Below are 20,778 nucleotides of genomic sequence, written 5' to 3'. Positions count from 1 at the left end.
TGACACTTCTGACCCTTCACCAGTTAAGCTATTAATGAGTTATTTCCCTGGTCGTGGTGCTACACAGCCAATCACTCGCATTCTCTTCCTATCCTCTGCATATTTTTAGCAGCAGGGTGAGTCAAGATATCTGAGTTGGAGAAAAATCTGTCCAGCGAGTTCTGAGAGGGATCTTGAGGCATGTCTCCCTGTACCTACTTTTAGATGCCACACTCATTTATTCAGTAAACTTACTGAGTGGCTGCTATGTGGCAGGCACAGTAATGAGCATTAGGGATGCACCTGTGGACAAGGTAGACACAGCTGCTGCCCTCCTGGAATTTACTCTGGTGGGGAAGGGAGGATAAATAGGAGGGGTGGCACCAACAGGTAATGACAGTTGTAGTATATTGTATATATGACAAGTGCTTGATAGGGGTGTGTAAGCTGTGTTGTAAACAAGAAGGAGTTAGCCAGGCAGAGGGCAGGAATGAGGTGGAAGGAGTGTTCCAGGCAGGGGAACATCATGCGTAAAGTAAAGAGGTTAGAGAGAGCACAGCATGATGGAGGAATTGAAAGTGGTGAGCAGAAGGAGGTGAAGCTGGAGAGGTAAGTGGGACAAGATCCTAAAGGACTGAATTTTCTTCACTGAAATTTTCTTCTAGAACTCAGCTGGGGGAGGTGGGCATTTGGGTGGTCATTTTTCTGTTCTGTGTTATCTCCTCACTACCCCAACCAAAACCAAACACAAACCCCTTGCTGTCAAGTTGATTCTGACTCATGGTGATCCCATGTGTTACAGAGTAGAACTGCTCCACAGGGTTTTCTTGGCTGTCATCTTTACAAAAGCAGATCATCAGGCCTTTCTTCTGTGGTGCTGCTGAGTGAGTTCGAACTGCCATCCTTGAGGTTAGTAGTCTAGCACAAACCATTTTGTGCTACCCAGGGACTTTTTCTCATTACCCCACTCCATCCTTTTTCCAGGGACACTGAGCTGGGAATAAGGTTCTAGGCTGTATTCTCTCTAGTCTAGATAAATGAATCATTTCTACTGGTCTTGAGAATCAACTTAAAATTTGGATTGAGGTGGGTGTGAAGTGAGGGTGGTGTTTTGTGCCTGGTTCAACACATGCTTTTGGAGAGTTAAGAGTTTATAGGCTGTGGGTTTGAACATACCACTGAGGATGGAATAGCTGCCTAACTTTTTAAGAGGGTTGGGAAGATTGGTGGAGGTAATATTTTGATTTCCTATTGCAAGTAACTTCTTGAGGCCCATCTTTTGGCTGTTTGGACCTTGTGAGATTACAGAGGCTGTAGGTGTAATTTCCAAACTCACCTTGGGAGATTAGAACTCTGTGAGATACATTTTTTTCGTATTCATGAGGGTGGCGTGTGTGCATAGGAGACTTTCTAACTTGCTAGAAAGCAATGTGGGTGTGGTGAAGCTTTAGTGTTCTATAGACTTTACTGTGCAGAAGGGCCAAACTCAATTGCTTTCTTGATATGTAAGGTAATGAAAAAGATATTGATCCAGTTTATTCTGTTGGTGTGGAGATGGTAAACTGGGAACAAATTTGCCTTCTTATGAGGGGAGAGAAGCAGCTTTCATTGACTGGGGATGAGACCGACCCTACATTTGTATTAAAAAGCATGTTTCCACAAGGTGAATGGCTCTCACTGACCTGGTAGCTGGACTAGCTCTCCAACTCAAGGGGCTAAAGGACAATTGGACTTTAGTAACATCTTGGTAGAGGCGGTGATTAAGGATGAAGATTTCAGTGAGAAGTCCTGGATGTGCATTCCAAGTCCCAGGAAGTGAGAAAGGCTGGGCAGAGTGTGTTGGTTGCTTGCTCCATATCCATTTTCCTTTCTCCTTTACTAAAAGAAAATTTATCTCTTTTTGAGGGTAGCCTTATGTCTACTTGGGGAAAAATGATGTGTTTAAACCACTGTAAACAGATCTCTGTTCCTTGCAGACAAACCCAATTCTTAGCTGGTACAAATGCCTTCAGGCTTGAGAAAGACAACTGGGAGAGGATCCAACTTTGGGCAGAGGAGTCCCAAGCATATTCCTTCAGAAGTATGACTGCAGAGGTCTGTTGATCTTGGAGGCATTTGCTCATGAATTACTGGGACAGTGAGAGTGCCTCCCACAAGCTGACAGTCACAATCTATCCATGTGTCTAAGATATACCTTGAACATTGTCTTTTCCCTAATCATAACCAGGTTGTATGCTACCCCTGTGAACTTGTTTTGTTTAAATTATAGCTGAATATTGTAGCTCTGTGTAGTGTCTGACAGACCTTATTTGGGCTTAGCTCTTTTTCTTGTTATAAAGGACCAGGTGGGAGAACTGGGAGGCTGAATAAACCCATGCCTTTAATTAATTCATCAAATAAATATTCAGTGCCTATTATGTACCAAGGAGCCTTAGTGGTGCAACGGTTAACAGATCGACTGCTAACCAGAGGGCTGGTGGTTCAAACCCACTGAGTGGCTCCATGGGAGAAAGATCTGGAGATCTGCTTCCATAAAGATTACAGCCAAGAAAACTCTATAGGGCATTTTTCCTCTGTCACATGGGGTCGCTATGAGTCAGAATCTACTTGTTGGCACTCAATGACAACAACTATGTACCAGGCATTGTGTTAAGTGTTAGGAGTAAAATGATGAATGTGATGCAATGTCTATGTCTTGTGGTCTCGACTTGAGACAATATTGTTACCTTATTAAATACCTCCTATGAGCCAGGTACTGTATTAGGTGCATCATACACATCATCTTATATAATTTTCATGACAAACTGGTGAGATAGGCATTACTAGCCTTTTAGAGATTTAAAAATAAAAATGATTATCAGAGAGATTATATAAATGTCTTACTAACCCGTGGTCATTGAGTCACCTCCGACTTATAGCAACCCTGTAGGGCAGAGTAGAGCTGCCCCATAGCGTTTCCAAGGCTATAATGTTTCCAGAACCAGACTGTCATGTCTTTCTCTCTGGGAGCAGGTGATGGATTAAAACTGCCAACTTCCTGGTTAGCAGATAAGTATTAAACCACTGTGCCACTAGGGCTCCTTAAATATCTTACTACGTTGTTAAACAAGAGAGTTGGGATTCTACCTGACTTCAAGAGTCATAGTTCTAACAAACCTGGTAATCCCCAATGACCCTGTTTCTGTTAGGGAATATATGCACGCAATGTACCCTGGTACCGGCTTAATGGGTGAGAGGAATAGAGAAGCTGGAGATGTTGTCTCTAGAGCTAAGTGCGTGTTTGAAATTACATCATTTCTAGAGCAGAAACAGATTGGTGAGCAATTGGTGACCATCCAAAAAAAGCAGTGAGTGTCAGAATTGGGGAAAAATAAAAGTATAAGCTATGTCTTCTGTCTGTATTCTCAGCATCTGATAAAATGATTGGTACATGTAATTATGGGACACTCAATATGTGTTGAATTGAAAGAATTAACTCCCGACTCACTGTCTAGGTGTAGGAAATTCCAGATTCCCATTACACCAAATATTTGTTGAACACCTATTATATTCCAGATTTACGGTAAGTGCTGGATGAATAGAGGATCAGATTCCCGCCCATAGAGAGTTCATTGTCTCATAATGCCCTTTTAGTCTCTAGGACCAGAAGACCAGAAGACTAGGAGAAGAGCTAGGACCCATTGTTGCTGTAATAAATCACCACAAACTTAGTGGCTTAAAAAAAAACAAAAAACAAATTTATTGTCTTCATGTTCTAAAGGTTGGAAGTCCAAAGTTAGTTTCAATGGGCTAAAATTAAGATGTAGGCAGGGGTGCATTTTTTTGGAGGTTCTAAGGGAGAATTTTTTCCTTGCCTTTTTCATCTTCTAGAGGTCACCTGAATTCCTTGATCTGTGATCCTGCATCCATCTTCAAAGCCATCAGTGTAGCATCTTCATTCCTCTCTGACCTTGAGTTCTTTCCTTCCATCTTCTCTCTCTCACTCTGATCTTCTTGTTTCCCTCTTAAAAGTACCCTTGTGATTACATTGGGCCCACCTGGATAATTCAGGATGTTGTTTTGTTAGGTGCTGTTAAGTTGGTTCTGACTCATAGTGACCCTTTGTACAAAAGACCAAAACACTGCCCAGTCCTGCACCATCCTCACAATTGTTGCTATGATCGAGCTCAACGTTGCAGACACTGTGTCAGTCCATCTCTCTGATGATCTTTCTCCCTTTTCCTGACCCTCTACCACGCATGATATCTTTCTCCAAGGATTGGTCCTTCTGATAACATCTCCAAAGTACAGAAAATGAAATCTTGTCATCCTCGCTTCTAAGGAGCATTCTGGCTATACTTCTTCCAAGACGGATTTGTACGTTTTCCTGGCAGTCTGTGGTATATTCAGTATTCTTCACCACCATCATAATTCAAAGGCATCAGTTCTTCGGGCTTCCTTATTCATTGTCCAGCTTTAACATGCATATGAGGTGATTGAAAATACCATGGCTTGGGTCAGGTGAACCTTAGTCCTCAAAGTGACATCTTTGCTTTTTAACACTTTAAAGAGGTCTTTTGCAGCAGATCTGTCCAATGCAATACATCTGATTTCTTGAGTGCTGCTTCCATTGGTGTTGATTGTGGATCCAAGTAAAATGAAATCCTTGACAAATTCAATATTTTCTCCATTTATCATTACATTACTTATTGGTCTATTGTGATGATTTTTGTTTTCTTTATGTTGAGGTGTAATCCATACTGAAGGCTGTAGACTTTGATCTTTATAAACATAATAGGACATGTAAAATGAGAGTCTCTGATAGAATATAAAGAATGCAGCCCCCATTCTGGGGAAAGCAATACAGACCCTAAGCGGACTATCCATTTAAGGCCTAAAATAGACGACTCAGAGATAAAGTTGTCTGAGAAAGACTCGTGCTGTTCCGTATAAGGTGGTAAGAGTCTGCTTTATGATCTCGTGGGAAACTGACCCAGATTCCACCTCATCTGACCTCAGTTTGATTACCAAACTGGTCTGGAACACATATCTTTTCTTAGCCTCTGATGCCTCAACCCATAATTATGACCAGTTGTCCTGACTTGTCCTTGGCTTTGGCCTTATCCAACACTTAGTGCAATCTTTGCCTATCTCTTCAACCACTTGCCATTGAGTCAGTTCCCAACTCATGGTGACCCCATGTGTGTCAGAATAGAACTGGTTCAAACTTAAGAAGATAGGGGTAAATTTCAAAGTGACCACAAAGAAAGTTAACCTACTCATCAAAATAAAAAAAAAGAAGAAAACCATAAAGACTCATAAACACAAAATCTATAATAATGAAAGAAATGAAAAGAAAATCCACAAACAAAGGGAACTCAGCACAGGAAAGCAAGAGGAACAAAGAAAACATCAACACCACAAAAAAAGCTCAATAATGTGAAAGCAGTAAACTCATACCTATCGATAATCACACTGAATGTAAAAAGCTTAAATGCACCTGTAAAGAGAAAGTGGCAGAATGGATAAAAAACATGACCCATCAATATGCTGTCTGCAAGAGATACACCTTAGACACAAAGACACAAATATATTAAAAATAAAAGGATGAAAAAATATATCAAGCGAACAGCAACAAAAAAAGAGCAGGAGTGGCAATACTAATCTCAGATAAAACAGACTTTAAGACAAAATCCATCAAAAAAGACAAGGAAGGACATTATATAATGATTAAGGGGACAATCCACCAAGAAGATATAACCTTGATAAATATCTACGCACCCAACTACAGGGATTCAAAATAAATAAAACAAACTCTAACAGCACTGAAAAAAGGAATAGACAGTTCCATAATAATAGTAGATACTTCAAAACACCACTCTTGGTAAAGGACAGAACATCTCGAATGAAATTTAGCAAAGATACAGAAGATCTTAAGGCCACAATCAACAATCTTGACCTCATAGATAGGTATAGAACACCCTACTCAACAGCAGCAAAGTATACATTCTTTTCCAATGCACATGGAACATTCTCCAGAATGGACCATACTTGAGGCCACAAAGCAACCCTCAATAAAATCGAAAACATCGAAATAATACAAAGCATTCTCTCTGATCACAATGCCATAAAAGTAGAAATCAATAACAGGAAGAGCAAGGAAAAAAAATCAAATACATGGAAATTGAATAACACCTTGCTTAAAAACCACTGGTTAATAGAAGAAATCAAAGAGGAAATACAAATATTCCTAGAATCAAATGATAATGAAAACACATCATACCAAAACCTTTGGGACACAGCAAAGGTAGTACTCAGAGGTCAATTTATAGCAATAAACACACACACATCAAAAAAGAAGAACCAGCCCAAATCAAAACATTAGCCCTACAACTTGAACAAATAGAAAGAGAACAGCAAAAGAAGCCTACAGGCACAAGAAGAAAGGAAATAATAAAGATTAGAGCAGAAATAAATGAAATAAGCAACAGAAAAACAATAGAAGAACAAACAAGACCAAAAGTTGGTTCTTCGAAAAGATAAAAAAAAAAAAAAATCAACAAACCACTGGCCAAACTGGAAAAAGAAAAACAGGAGAGGAAGCAAATAATCCAAATAAGAAATGAGATGGGGGGACACTACAACAGACCCAACTGAAATAAAAAGAATCATAACAGAATACTATGAAAATTGTACTCCAATAAATTTTAGAACCTAGAGGAAATGGACAAATTTCTAGAAACACACTACCTACCTAATCTAACACAAACTGAGACAGAAAATCAGAACAGATCCATAACAAGAGAAGAGATTGAAGACATTTAAAAAAAAAAGAAAAAAACCTTCCAATAACAAAAAGGGCTTGCTCATATGGCTTCACTAGAGAATTCTACCAAACATTCAGAGACGAGCTTACGCCAGTACTACTCAAAGTATTTCAGAGTATAGAGAAGGAAGCAATACTCCTGAATTTATTCTATAAAGCCACCATAACCCTGATACCAAAGCCAGCAAAGACGCCACAAAAAAAGAAAATTAGAAACCAATATCCCTCATGGATATTGATGCAAAAATTCTCAAAAAAAACTCTAGCCAATAGAATTCAGCATTATATCCAAACAATAATACACTACGACCAAGTGGGATTCATACCAGGTATGCAAGGATAGTTCAACATTAGAAAATCAGTCAATGTAATACTCCACATAAATAGAAGAAAAGAATCACACGATCATCTCAATTGACACAGAAAAAACATTTGATAAAGTCTGACACCCATTCCTGATAAAAACTCTCAAGAAAATAGGAATAAAAGGGAAATTCCTCAACATTAAAGGGCACCTATACAAAGCCAGGAGCCCTGGTGGTGCAGTGGTTAAGAGCTACAGCTACTAACCAAAAGGTCAGCAGTTCGGATCCACAAGCCTCTCCTTGGAAACCCTGTGGGGCAGTTCTGTTCTCTCCTATAGGTTCACTATGAGTTGAAATCAACTTGATGGCAATGGGTTCAGTTTTGTGGTTTATACAAAACCAACAGCCAACATTATTCTCAATGGAGACAGGCTGGAGGCATTCCCCCTGAGAATGAGAACAAGACAAGGATGCCCTTTATCACCACTCCTATTCAACATTGTTTTGGAAGTCCTAGATAGAGCAATAAGGCAAGAAAAAGAAATAAAGGGCATCCAAATTGGTAATGAAGAAGTAAAACTGTCCCTATATGCAGATGATATCTATACATAGAAAACCCAAAAGACTCCACAAGACAACTACTGAAACTAATGAAAAGATTCAGCAGAGTAGCAGGATATAAGATCAATATACAAAAATCAGTTGGATTCCTATACACCAACAAAAAGAGCTTTGAAAAGGAAATCAAGAAAATAATAACATTATAATAGCCCCTAATAAAAATAAAATACTGAGGACTAAATCTAACCAGTGATGTAAAAGATCTATACGAAGAAAACTACAAAATACTACTGCAAGAAACCAAAAGAGACCTACATAAATGGAAAAACATACCATACTCATGGATAGAAGACTCAACATTGTGAAAAAGTCAATTCTACCCAAAGCAATCTACAGGTACAATGCAATCCTTATCCAAATACCAACAGCATTCTTTAACGAGATGGAAGAAACAATCACCAACTTTGTATGTAAAGGAAAGAGACCCAGGATAAGCAAAGCATTAGTGAAGAATAAGAACAAAGTAGGAAACCTCACACTACCTAATCTCAGAACCTACTATACAACCACAGTACTCAAAATAGGCTGGTACTGGTACAACGACAGACACAAAGACTAATGGAACAGAATCAAGAACCCAAACATAAATCCATCCACCTATGGTCAGCTGATCTTGGACAAAGGCCCAAAGTCCGTTAAATGAGGAAAATACAGTCTTTTTTTAACAAATGGGGCTGGCAAAACTGGATGTCTATCTGTAAAAAAATGAAACAGGACCCATAGCTCACACAATACACAAAAACAAACTCAAAATGGATCAAAGACCTAAATATAAAATCTTAAAACTACAAAGATTATGGAACTAAAAATAGGGACAATACTAAGGGCCCTCATACATGGCATAAATACAATACAAATCACAACTAACAATGCACAAACACCAGAAGAGAAACTAGATAACTAGGAGCTCCTAAAAATTAAACACTCATGCTTATCATAAGACTTCACCAAAAGAGTAAAAAGAGAACCTTCAGACTGGGAAAAAATTTTTGGCTACGACATATCCAACAAGGGTCTCATCTCTAAAATCTATAGAATATTTCAACACTTCAACAACAAAAAGACAAATAATTTGATACATGGGCAAAAGATATGAACAGATGCTTCACCAAAGAAGACATTCAGGCAGCTAACAGACACATGAGGAAACGCTCTCCACCGTTAGCCATTAGAGAAATGCAAATCAAAACTAGAATGAGATACCATTTCAACACAACATTACTGGCACCCATCAAAAAAAAAACAGAAAATAGCCCCCAGACACCCTTTTAGCTCAGACGTGAAGTCACTCCCAAGGTTCACCCTTCAGCCAGGGATTGGACAGCCCCATAAAACAAAACGGGACTAATGAGGCACAGCAGTCCAGGGACATGTACTAGAAGGCTGGTGAAAGGGAACCCGAGGTTGAGAAGGGACAGTGTTGACATGACGGTTGTTATGTTAACAACATGGGTTGTTAACCATTGTCTTTAGGCAATATGTGTACTAACTATTTAATGAGAAACTATTTGTTCTGTAAACCTTCATCTAAGGTACAAAAAAGAAAAAAAGAATTATCTATGTGAGATCAAATTGACAACAGCAACTCAAACGGTTTGATGGGAAGCCTAGGGGCCAGTGAGTTGAAGATAATGGTGATGGAATAATTTGGAAAAGGATAGTGAGAATAGCAGCACAACTGGAAGAATGTAATCGATGTCACTGAATTGTACATGTGGAAATTTCTGAAATGGTGTCTCTTTGGCTATGTATATTTTCACCAAAAAAAAGGTCCTCCAAGGTCAAGAAGGGAGAGTGTTGACGTGTCATGGGGTTGTTAACCAATGTCATAAAACAATATGTGTAATGACTGTTTAATGAGAAACTATTTGTTCTGTAAGCATTCACCTAAAGTACAATAAAAAATATTAAAAAAACACAGAAAATAACAAACATTGGAGAGGTTGTGGGGAGATTGGAACTCTAATGCACTGCTGGTTGGAATATAAAATGGTACAACCACTATGGGAAATGATATGATGCCTCCTTAAAAAGCTAGAAATAGAAATACCATATGATTCAGCAGTCCCACTCCTAGGGATATCTCCTAGAGAAATAAGAGCCATCACATGGTTAGACAAATGTACACCCATATTCATTGCAGCATTATTCACAATAGCAAAAAGATGGAAGCAACCTAAGTGCCCATCAACAGGTGAATGAATAAACAAATTATAGTACATATGCACAATGGAATACTATGCAAAGATAAAAGAACAAATGATGAATCTGAGAAGCATCTCACAACATGGATGAGTCTGAAGGGCATTATGCTGAGTGAAATAAGTCGATCACGAAAGGTAAAATATTGTATGAGACCACTATTATAAAAACCCAAGAAAAGGTTTACACACAGAAAGAAACAATCTTTGATGGTTACCAAGGAGGGGAGTGGTGGAGAGGGGAAGTCACTAAGTAGATAGTATACAAGTGTTAACTTTGGAGACAGGAAAGACAACACACAATATAGGGGAAATCAGCAGAGCACAACTTGATCAAGGCAAAGTCATAGAAGCTTCTTAGACACACCCAAACACCTTGAGGGACCGAGTTAACGGGGCTAAGGGCTGGGTCCATGATCTCAGAAGGATATCTAGGTCAATTGGTGTAACATAGTTCATAAAGAAAATGCTCTACATCCTACTTTGGTGAGTAGTGTCTGCAGTCTTAAAAGCTTGCAAGCTGCTATCTAAGATACATCTATTAGTCCTACCATGTTTGAAGCAAAGAAGAATGAAGAAAACCAAAGACACAAGGAAAATACTAGTCCAAAGGACTAATAGGCCACATGAACCATAGCCTCCACCAGCCTGGGCCCAGAAGAATTAGATGGTGCCCAGATACCACCACTGACCACTCTGACAGGGATCACTATAGAGAGTCCTGGACAGAGCAGGAGAAAAATGAACAACAAAATTCAAATTATTAAAAAAAGATCAAACTTGCTGGTCTGACAAAGACTGGGGGAACCCCTGAGGCTATGGCCCCCAGACACCCTGATAACTCAGAACTGAAGCCACTCACAAAGCCCACCTTTCAGCCAAAGATCAGACAGGCCTGTAAAACAAACAGTAACACATGTGAGGAACGAGCTTTGAAGTTCAATTAAGTATACGAGACCAAAAGGGCAACACCTGCCCAAGAGCAAAGATAAGGAGGCAGGAAGGGACAGGAAAACTGGATGAAGAACACGGGGAACCCGGGGTAGAAAAGGAAAAGGGGAGAAGGATGACACAATGCAGGGATTGCCACCAATGTCACAAAACAATTTGTGTATAAATTTTTGAATGAGAATCTAATTTGAGCTGTAAACTTTTACCCAAAGCACAGTTAAAAGAAAAAAAGCAAGAAATCAAAGGACGTATTGCATTGGGCAAATCTGCTGCAAAAGACCTCTTTAAAGCATTAAAAAGCAAAAATGTCACTTTAAGTACTAAGGTGACCTGACCCAAGCCATGGTATTTTCAATCGTCTCATATGCATGCGAAAGCTGGACAATGAATAAGGAAGATCAAAGAAGGATTGATACCTTTGAATTATGGTGTTGGCGAAGAATATTGAATATCCCATGAACTTCCAGAAGAATGAACAAATCTGTGTTGGAAGAGGTACAGCCAGAATGCTACTTAGAAGCAAGGACTTTGTCTCAAGTAATTTGGACACGTTATCAGGAGGGACCAGTCCCTGGAGAAGGACATCATGCTTGGTAAAGTAGAGGGTCAGTGAAAAAGAGCAAGACCCTCAATGAGATGGAAACCCTGGTGTCATAGTGGTTAAGAGTTTGGCTGTTAACTAAAAGGTCGGCAGTTCGAATCTACCAGGGGCTCCCTGGAAACCCTATGGGGCAGTTGTAATCTGTCCTATAGGGTTGCTGTGAGTTGGAATTGACTTGCAGGCAATGAGTCTCGATGAGATGGATTGATACAGTGGCTACAACAATGAGCTCAAACATAGCAACCAGTGTGGCGATGGCGCAGAACGGAGCAGTGTTTCCCTCTGTTGTGCATAGGGTCCGCTATGGGTCGGAACTGACACAGTAGCATCTAACAACAACAACATATTTAGGTTCTGGGGCAGACTGGGGCCTGGTTGGCTGGTTTCTCCTCTAGACTGATGGAGACTCATTCTTCTGAGGATTTAGAAACTCTTTTTTAAAAACCTTTCCATGGCCAGTTCTAGGCACCATCTCCGCTACTCTGCTCATGGATCTTGACTCAGATTCTTGGGACCAATGACATTAGTTTATGAACCTCATGACCACCACAGAGCGACCTCTGGTGGCCACAGGACAGTTTCTCCTGCAGCACGGTTAACAGTACAGTTAACTGTCCTGGGTGGGGATTCCACTTGTAGCCTTGATCCCAGGAGACGCTTGCTTTAGTTGAGGTAATCTATTTCGGATGGGCACCAGAGCAGAACTGAAGATAAGGGTTAGAGAATGTTGCCAATCACACAGGCACATAGTATTCTTTGTGATTAGCTCATCAGAGAGTAATGACGTTTTCCCTTGATTTTTCCAGGCAAGAGCCCATCCACCATGATGTTTTGATGATATGGACCTAGCTTAAGATAACCAGCAGCTTTACAGAACCAAAAGGGGTATTGGAAAAGTGTGAGTATAAATATCCTGTGATGCTTTGAAAATGAGAGAGAACATATTTTTTTAAATAGAGCTAAACTTTTAAAAACTCAAATTGAAAAATCAGCTGTTAGATCCTCTCTCCTACAGAGACACTAGAGAATATTCTCCTAGGAAATAGCCTATGATATCTTTATCTATTTGTCTTCCATCTTCTGTTTTACAGATAATCTCTGTAGGTGACTAAGAAAAATCTCCCAGCTTTTTCCCTTTTATGTAGACTATCATTTAGATAATATTTCTTCTAGATTTTTACCCTATTTGGAAATGATTATTATCTCCAGATGTTTTGAAATAATGCCTTTCCTTTTACTATTTTCTATTCTTTTAAGAAATAGTTCCTCTTATTCTTGTATGATTTACCAAATTATATCACATATTTCTTTATACTTCCTTTTTCTAGTTTAAGTCTTCACTATCTCTTTTCAAAATCTCTTTTCAACGCCTTGTTAATGATATTGAAATTTTAGAGGTAATTCACATTTCTTTCTCTCGTAACATTAAAGCACACATAAATGTTTCAAGGACAGGATATTCTCATGGGCTATTTTTAAACATGCTCTAGCTTTCCTGATTTCTGCAAAAAAGTGTTTAAATCTTCATTTTCTCTAACATGTTAGAAAATGCTGATTCAACACTGCTAAAATAAAATGTTTACTTATATTAGGAGTAAAATGTTGAGTAATTTCTTTTTAATTTATTTCTGGTATGTTCAACTCAAATCTATTCAGTTGCAGCCTGTTTTCTTCTGTAAAATTAGAGATGCTATATTAATGTTTATTAAAAAAATGGTTATATTTTTAATTTGTGGATATATATTTTTTAATAAGATGTTAATAGTTTTGGATTCACAATCTATGCCCATGGAAGCAGCAGTTAAGAAATCAAACAACACGTTGCATTGGGCAAATCTGCTGCAAAAGACCTCTTTAAAATGTTTTAAAGCAAAGATGTCACTTTAAGGACTAGGGTGCACCTGACCCAAGCCATGGTATTTTCAATCACCTCATATGCATGTGAAAGCTGGACAGTGAATTAGGAAGATCAAAGAAGGATTGATGACTTTGAATTATGCTGTTGGCGAAGAATACTGAATATACCACGGACTGCCCGAAAAACGAACAAGACTAAGTCTCTCCATCCTAGCATTTAAGGAATATTTTGGCTGTACTTCTTCCAAGACAGATTTGTTCATTCTTCTTCTGAATATGGCTTGAATTTCTGGCAGTTCCCTGTCAATATACTGCTGCAACTGCTTTTGAATGATCTTCAGCAAAATTATACTTGTGTGTGATATTAATGATATTGTTCGATAATTTCCACATTCTTTTGGATCACCTTTCTTTGGAATGGGTACAAATATGGATCTCTTCCAGTCAGTTGACCGGGTAGCTGTCTTTCAAATTTCTTGGCATAGACAAATGAATACTTCCAGTCAGAGAAGTAATAGAAAGAGGCATTTGAAGGATTTAGAGAACTAAAATGGATAGGAAGGAGAGAAGAACATTCCAGGCAGAGAGAGCAAGTGCATAAAGTTGGGAATTATGCATAAAACTAGGGAGTAGAATGACTATGTATGCATTTTTGCTGGAGCACAGAGAGCACTGGGAGGTGTTTGGGAGGGCACGTGAACCAGATTCTAGCATGCCTTTGATATGTTGTTAAAGAGATTAGATTTCAATCTGTATTCAGTAAGGAGCTATAGAAGGATTCTGAGCTAAAAAATGATCTGGTCATTCTGCTGGTATTGTAGAAAATGGATTAAATGAGGTCCTTACTAGAATTCGGGACGTCCGTTTAAAAGCTATTGCAAAGAGAAAGAAGTAGAGAAGTAGCATTTAATGATAGCCTACTGTGTTCCCAAAATTATATCTATATGGAGTACTTTAAAAGGCATAGCCTTAATTATAGGAGGGTGTGTTCAAAGAGGAGTTTGAACACAGACTCATTCACGTTTATTGTGGCAGATATCACCAATATTTACTAATTTCCCCTATTCCCATGTACACGAGCATTAGGCTTTGCAGGCCCTCAAAGTTAGGCACACCTGTTACTTCCAGGTAGAAGCACTTAAGAGCTGGTGCCTGATTCTCCTTGTTTTCTTCCCCTGGAACAGAGATTGTGGAAGCATGTGTTGATACAGAAGTGCTGCAGAAACAGAGTGGCCTATAGCGCTGAGCTAACACATGAAGGACAGGCACACTAGGGTCACCTGACTCGCAGTGGACTTTGAGTGCACAGAAATAAACTTTTGCCATGTAAACCTCTGAGATTTTGGTACTGTTTGTTACTGCAGTGTAACCTGGACTACTACTGTCCAACAGAACTTTCTGAGCTGATGGAAAGATTCTATATCTGCACGGTCCAGTATGGTAGCCACTGGCCACCTGTGGATACCGAACACTTGAAATGGGCTAGTGTGACTGAGGAACTGAATTTTTTATTTGACTTCGTTTTGATTAATTTAAATTTAAACTTAAAAATTTCTTTAGCTTCTTGAGAAAATCTATCAAAGTGTCTTGAATATCATGTTGTTGTCAGTTGCTGTTGAGTTGGCTCTGACTCTTGGTGACCTTATGTATGACAGAATGAAATGTTGCCTGGTCCTGAGCCCTCTTCATGATCGCTGAATATCATAGGTCCTTCAAATATTACACAATAAATACTCAATTATTTAGTATTAGTATTTTGTGAGTTTAATTAAGCAGTCCTCACTGATGGTGTTTTTTTCACCAGAGGGAATGTCTCTAGTGAGCAAAAGCTATATGACTTGTTTTTCTTAAACAATCTTATTGAGACCTTTTGATTAAAAAAAAATTAATAGGCTGGCTACTCAATAGTTTACAAAGTGCTTTCATATTTATTATCAAGACAACTCTGTGAGGCAGGTATTGTCTTCATTTTGAACAGGCAGAGCTGCTCTGTGAGCAAGCCAGGTGAGGCTGACTTCTGACTCTTGACCCCATAAAACTACCAGCCCTTTATTCTTTTCTGGGCAACTTTCCCACTTTTAAAGTACCTCCTTCTGTTAAAACTTCATAAGCCACATTCTTTTATAAACTTTTCAAATGTAACCATTCAATGCAACATTCAAAATAATCACACATCCCGAGAATCCATCTAACAAAATTTCCCCACTAAAAATGTCTGATGCTCCCAGAGGTGCAAATTCAACCCTAACAGCCTGTCTGAACCTTCTGAGTCTTCAGCCCCTGTTAACCCTTCTGGGTCAGCACTCCAAGTCTTGTTAGAGAGTTCCTTTCAGGAGCCTCACTTTATAAGCTGTCTTAGAACGTAGTGACTACCTTTCAACAGGTAATGTCTATTCCCCATCTGGTGAGAAAATGGCTTCCTCTCTCTCTCTCTCCCCTCAATTCCTTTCCTTTAGCATAGTGTGAGTTTTCTGCTAGAGTATGACTCAGGCATAGCCTCCACGATCTGGCTCCCACCTGTGCCTCTAGACTCTCGCCACACAGAACCAGGTCTTTGGTCTTTGTACATGGTCGTACCTCTAACTGGAATGCCTACTCCACCCCTCCCTGATCTACCTGGAAACACCCACTGTTCCTTCAGGGATTACCACCATCCTTCTCCTCCATGAAGGCTTTCCTATATGACTTTCCCCAAGTACAGCTGGCATGCCCTCCTTTGTCCCACAGGATATCTAGGACTCTTCTGCCTAAATAGTAATTATCACACAGAATGGCATTTGTTTGCTTAGAAGTTCATCTCTTCACGCTATACTGGGAATTCTGAAGGGGCAAAATCTGTTTGATTTGCATGTGTACTTAACTTCTGTGTACCTCAGTTTCCTCATTATAAAATAGTGATAATAATTCCGGCCCTGTAGGGTTGTTATGAGGATTAAATGAATTAATATGTGCAAAATGTTTAGAATAATGCCTAACACATGGAAGTTGTCAGTAAATGTTAGCTATTATTATCTGAAGGACTCCTGGTGGCACAGTGGTTAAGTGCTTGGCTGCTAACTGAAAGGTCAAGTATTTGACCCACTAAGTCGTTACTCGGGAGAAAAGACCTGGTGATCTTCTCCCGTAAAGATGGTTGTTGTTGTTAGGAGCCATCGAGTCGAATTCCGACTCATAGCGACCCTATAAACTACAGAATGAAACACTGTCCTGTGCCACCCTCACAATCGTTGTTATGCTTGAGCCCATTGTTGCAGCCACTGTGTCAATCCATCTCATTGAGGGTCTTCCTCTTTTTCACTGACCTTCTACTGTACCAAGCATGATGTCCTTCTCCAGGGACTGGTACCTCTTGATAACATGTCCAAAGTATGTAAGATGTAGTCTTGCCATCCTTGCTTCTAAGGAGCATTCTGGCTGTACTTCTTCCAAGACAGAGTTGTTTGTTCTTTTGGCAGTCTATGGCATATTCAATATTCTTTGCCAACACCACAATTCAAAGACATCAATTCTTCTTCAGTCTTCCTTATTCATTGTCCATCTTTCGCATGCATATGATGCGTTTGAAAATACCATGGCTTGAGTCAGGTGCACCTTAGTCTTTAAGGTGACATCTTTGCTTTTCAACACTTTAAAGAGGTCTCGTGGAACAGATTTGCCCAATGCAATGCGTCTTTTGATTATCGGTCTGGTTGTGAGGATTTTTGTTTTCTTTATGCTGAGGTGTAATCCATACTGCAGGTTGTGGTCTTTGATCTTCATCAGTAAGTGCTTCTTGTCCTCTTCACTTTCAGCAAGCAAGGTTGTGTCAGCTGTGTAACGCAGGTTGTTAATGAGTCTTCCTCCAATTCTAATGCCTTGTTCTTCTTCATATAGTCCAGCTTCTCGGATTATTTTCTCAGCATACAGATGGAATAGGTATGGTGAAAGGATACAACCCTGAAGCACACCTTTCTTAACTTTAAACCACACAGTATCCCCTTGTTCTGTTAGAACAACTGCCTCTTGATCTATGTACAGGTTCCTCATGAGCACAATCAAGTGTTCTGGAATTCCCATTCTTCACAATGTTATCCATAGTTTGTTATGATTCACATAGTTGAATACCTTTGCATAGTCAATAAAACACAGGTAAACATCTTTCTGGTATTCTCTTCTTTCAGCCAGGATCCATCTGACATCAGCAATGGTATTCCCGGTTCCATGTCCTTTTCTGAAGCCAGCCTGAATTTCTGGCAGTTCCCTGTCGATATACTGCTGCAGCCACTTTTGAATGATCTTCAGCAAAACTTTACTTGTGTAATATTAATGATATTTTTTGACAATTTCTGCATTCATCTGGATCACCTTTCTTGGGAATAGGCATAAATATTGATCTCTTCCAGTCGGTTGACCAGGTAGCTGTCTTCCAAATTTCTTGGCATAGTCAAGTGACCTCTTCCAGGGCTGCATCCATTTATTGAAACATCTCAATTGATATTCTGTCAATTCCTGGAGTCTTGTTTTTTGCCAATGCCTTCAGTGCAGCTTGGACTTCATCCTTCAGTACCATCGGTTTCTGATCATATGCCAGCTCTTGAAATGGTTGAGCGTAGATCAATTCTTTTTGGTATGTAATGACTCAGTGTATTCCCTCTATCTTCTTTTGATGCTTCCTGCGTTGTTTAATATTTTCCCTGTAGAATCCTTCACTATTGCAACTTGAGATTTGAATTTTTTCTTCAGTTCTTTCAGCTTGAGAAATGCTGAGTGTGTTCTTCCCTTTTGGTTTTCTATCTCCAGCTCTTTGCACATGTCATTATAATACTTTACTTTGTCTTCTCAAGCTGCCCTTTGAAATCTTCTGTTCAGTTCTTTTACTTCATTATTTCTTCCTTTTGCTTTAGCTACTCGACGTTCAAGAGAGAGTTTCAGAGTCTCTTCTGACATCCATTTTGGTCTTTTCTTTCTTTCTTGTCTTTTTAATAACCTCTTACTTTCTTCATGTATGATGTCCTTGATGTCATTTCACAACTCGTCTGGTCTTCGGTCATGAGTGTTCAATGCATCAAGTCTGTTCTTGAGGTGGTCTCTAAATTCTGGTGGGATATACTCAAGGTCGTACTTTGGCTCTCTTGGACTTGTTCTAATTTTCTTCAGTTTCAACTTGAACTTGCATATAAGCAATTGATGGTCTTTTTTGCATTTGGTCCCTGGCCTTGTTCTGTCTGATGATATTGAGCTTTTCCAGATGTAGTCAGTTTGATTCCTGTGTATTCCATCTGGTGAGGTCCACTTGTATAGTCTCCATTTAAGTTGGTGAAAAAAGGTATTTGCAATGAAGAAGTTGTTGGTCCTGCAAAATTCTATCATGCTATCTCCAGCATCGTTTCTATCACCAAGGCCGTATTTTCCAACTATCGATCCTTCTTTGTTTCCAACCTTTGCATTACAATCACCAATAATTATCAATGCATCCTGATTGCATGTTTGATCAATTTCAGACTGCAGAAGCTGGTAAAAATCTTCAATTTCTTCATCTTTGGCCTTAGTGGTTTGTGTGTAAATTTGAATAATGTTCATATTAACTGGTCATTCTTGTAGGCATATGGATATTATCCTATTACTGACAGTGTTATATTTCAGGATAGTTCTTGAAATGTTCTTTTTGACAATGAGTGCAATGCCATTCCTCTTCAAGCTGTCATTCCTGGCATAGTAGGCCGTATGATTGTTTGATTCAAAATGGCCAATACCAGTCCATTTCAGCTCACTAATGCCTAGGATATAGATGTTTATGTGTTCCATTTCATTTTTGATGATTTCCAATTTTCCTAGATTCATACTTCGTACATTCCACATTCCAATTGTTAAATAAATCTGATAATTCAAGGAAGATTATGGCCTAGGAAACCCAACAGGGCAGTTCTGTTCTGTCCTATAGATTCGCTATGAGTTGGAATCAACTTGATGGCACACAATAACATTATTATCTGTGACATTTACCACTCTGACATAGTTTTTATATATTTGTTAATAGTCTTAACCTGTTTGGAATGTAAGCTCCATAATGGCAGATTAGACACAGAGATACACACACAGACAGGGAGAGGAGGAAGACAAATTGCTGGTAGCTAATAGAAGTTGATGGCATACAACAATAACTACAAGTAGAAATAGACAAATCCTTACCTCCCCCTACAGCCATGCCCGGAATTTGGACTTCGAGCCTCCTGAACTGTGAGAAAATAAATTTCTGTTCTTTCAAGTCGCACATTTGTGGTGTGTGGTCACACTGGCATTAGGTAACTAAGACGATCCCCTTCTACTAATTCACTTTGGCTCTCTAGGTTCCGTCACCTTCAGTATTTTCTGTCCAGTTAGAAAGGCCTTTGATAGATTTTCTCTGGAAGTTAAACACATTTTTTAAGGTTTAAATTTAATTAACACTAAATTAAAATAAAAAATTCCTTAAAATACGCTTCCACAGTAGGAAAATGTGAATGAAAAAAAATCTTTCTAAAGAAGACAGCTTTTTCGGCAATTTGCAAGGAAGTTACGGATACTGTTCTTTGAAGAGAGAGTCTAATTGAAAAGGTAGTGAGTGAAAAACAGTGTATTAACTCATGGACTGGGTAGGTATTCTCAGTTTTACAAACAGAAGTTTCTAATGTGATAAAGATATTAAAAATGATATTCTAATTAACTAGCAGAAAGAAAAGACTGGCAGGGTGTATAGATAGAGTCAGAGAACTGAAAGGAGAAAATATAAATAAAACAGAAGTAATTGGAGTTAGCATGAGGTAGACCTGCCTAACCACTGAAATGGTGAAATATTGGAATATACTATGTAAGAAGATTTGACTTCTGTCCTTTCTTTAAGAAAAGAAGCCTCCACCATTTTTCTCATGTAATTCGTTTGCAGCAGGCAAGATTTAGCAAATATTTACTGAACATTTACTTGTGCCAGGCACTAGACTCTGTAAGGAGACTCTGCAGTAGACAGCCACTTCCTTATGTCTGGTGGAGGATGATCCTTTAAGCTGGAAGTAGTGCTCTTATATATTAAAATTCTATGTTATCTGTGTAATCTGAACGTGCTTTTAAGGGAGTATTAAGTTCACTGGCTCATTGACTAAACACTGAAGTTCTTTTAAAGAATTTTGCCAATGAAAGCAGAGAAGAGCCAGGAGGAGATGCTGGTGTATAGAGCATCAGATGAGGGAGTGAACCTTTCTAATGCTTGGTATTTTACTTCTCGCACTTCACAATACTCGGTGTTATGCAAATTTGAGTGTATAAAACAGCTCAAAATGGAAAAACATAAACAATCCACAAAAAATATGTTTACTAGACAAATAATGTGCTATTGTTCTTTGGATAACTCTAATGGAAAATAGGAGAGGTATTTTAAAAGTACCTAAATAAAAGAATTATGAAAGAATGCATTGCCTTGGAAACTACATGAAAGAAATTAGTGAC

This window comes from Trichechus manatus, unplaced genomic scaffold, assembly GCF_000243295.1.
Source record: "Trichechus manatus latirostris isolate Lorelei unplaced genomic scaffold, TriManLat1.0 scaffold00069, whole genome shotgun sequence".
Taxonomy (NCBI): domain Eukaryota; kingdom Metazoa; phylum Chordata; class Mammalia; order Sirenia; family Trichechidae; genus Trichechus; species Trichechus manatus.
This window is presented reverse-complemented; position numbering follows the sequence as displayed.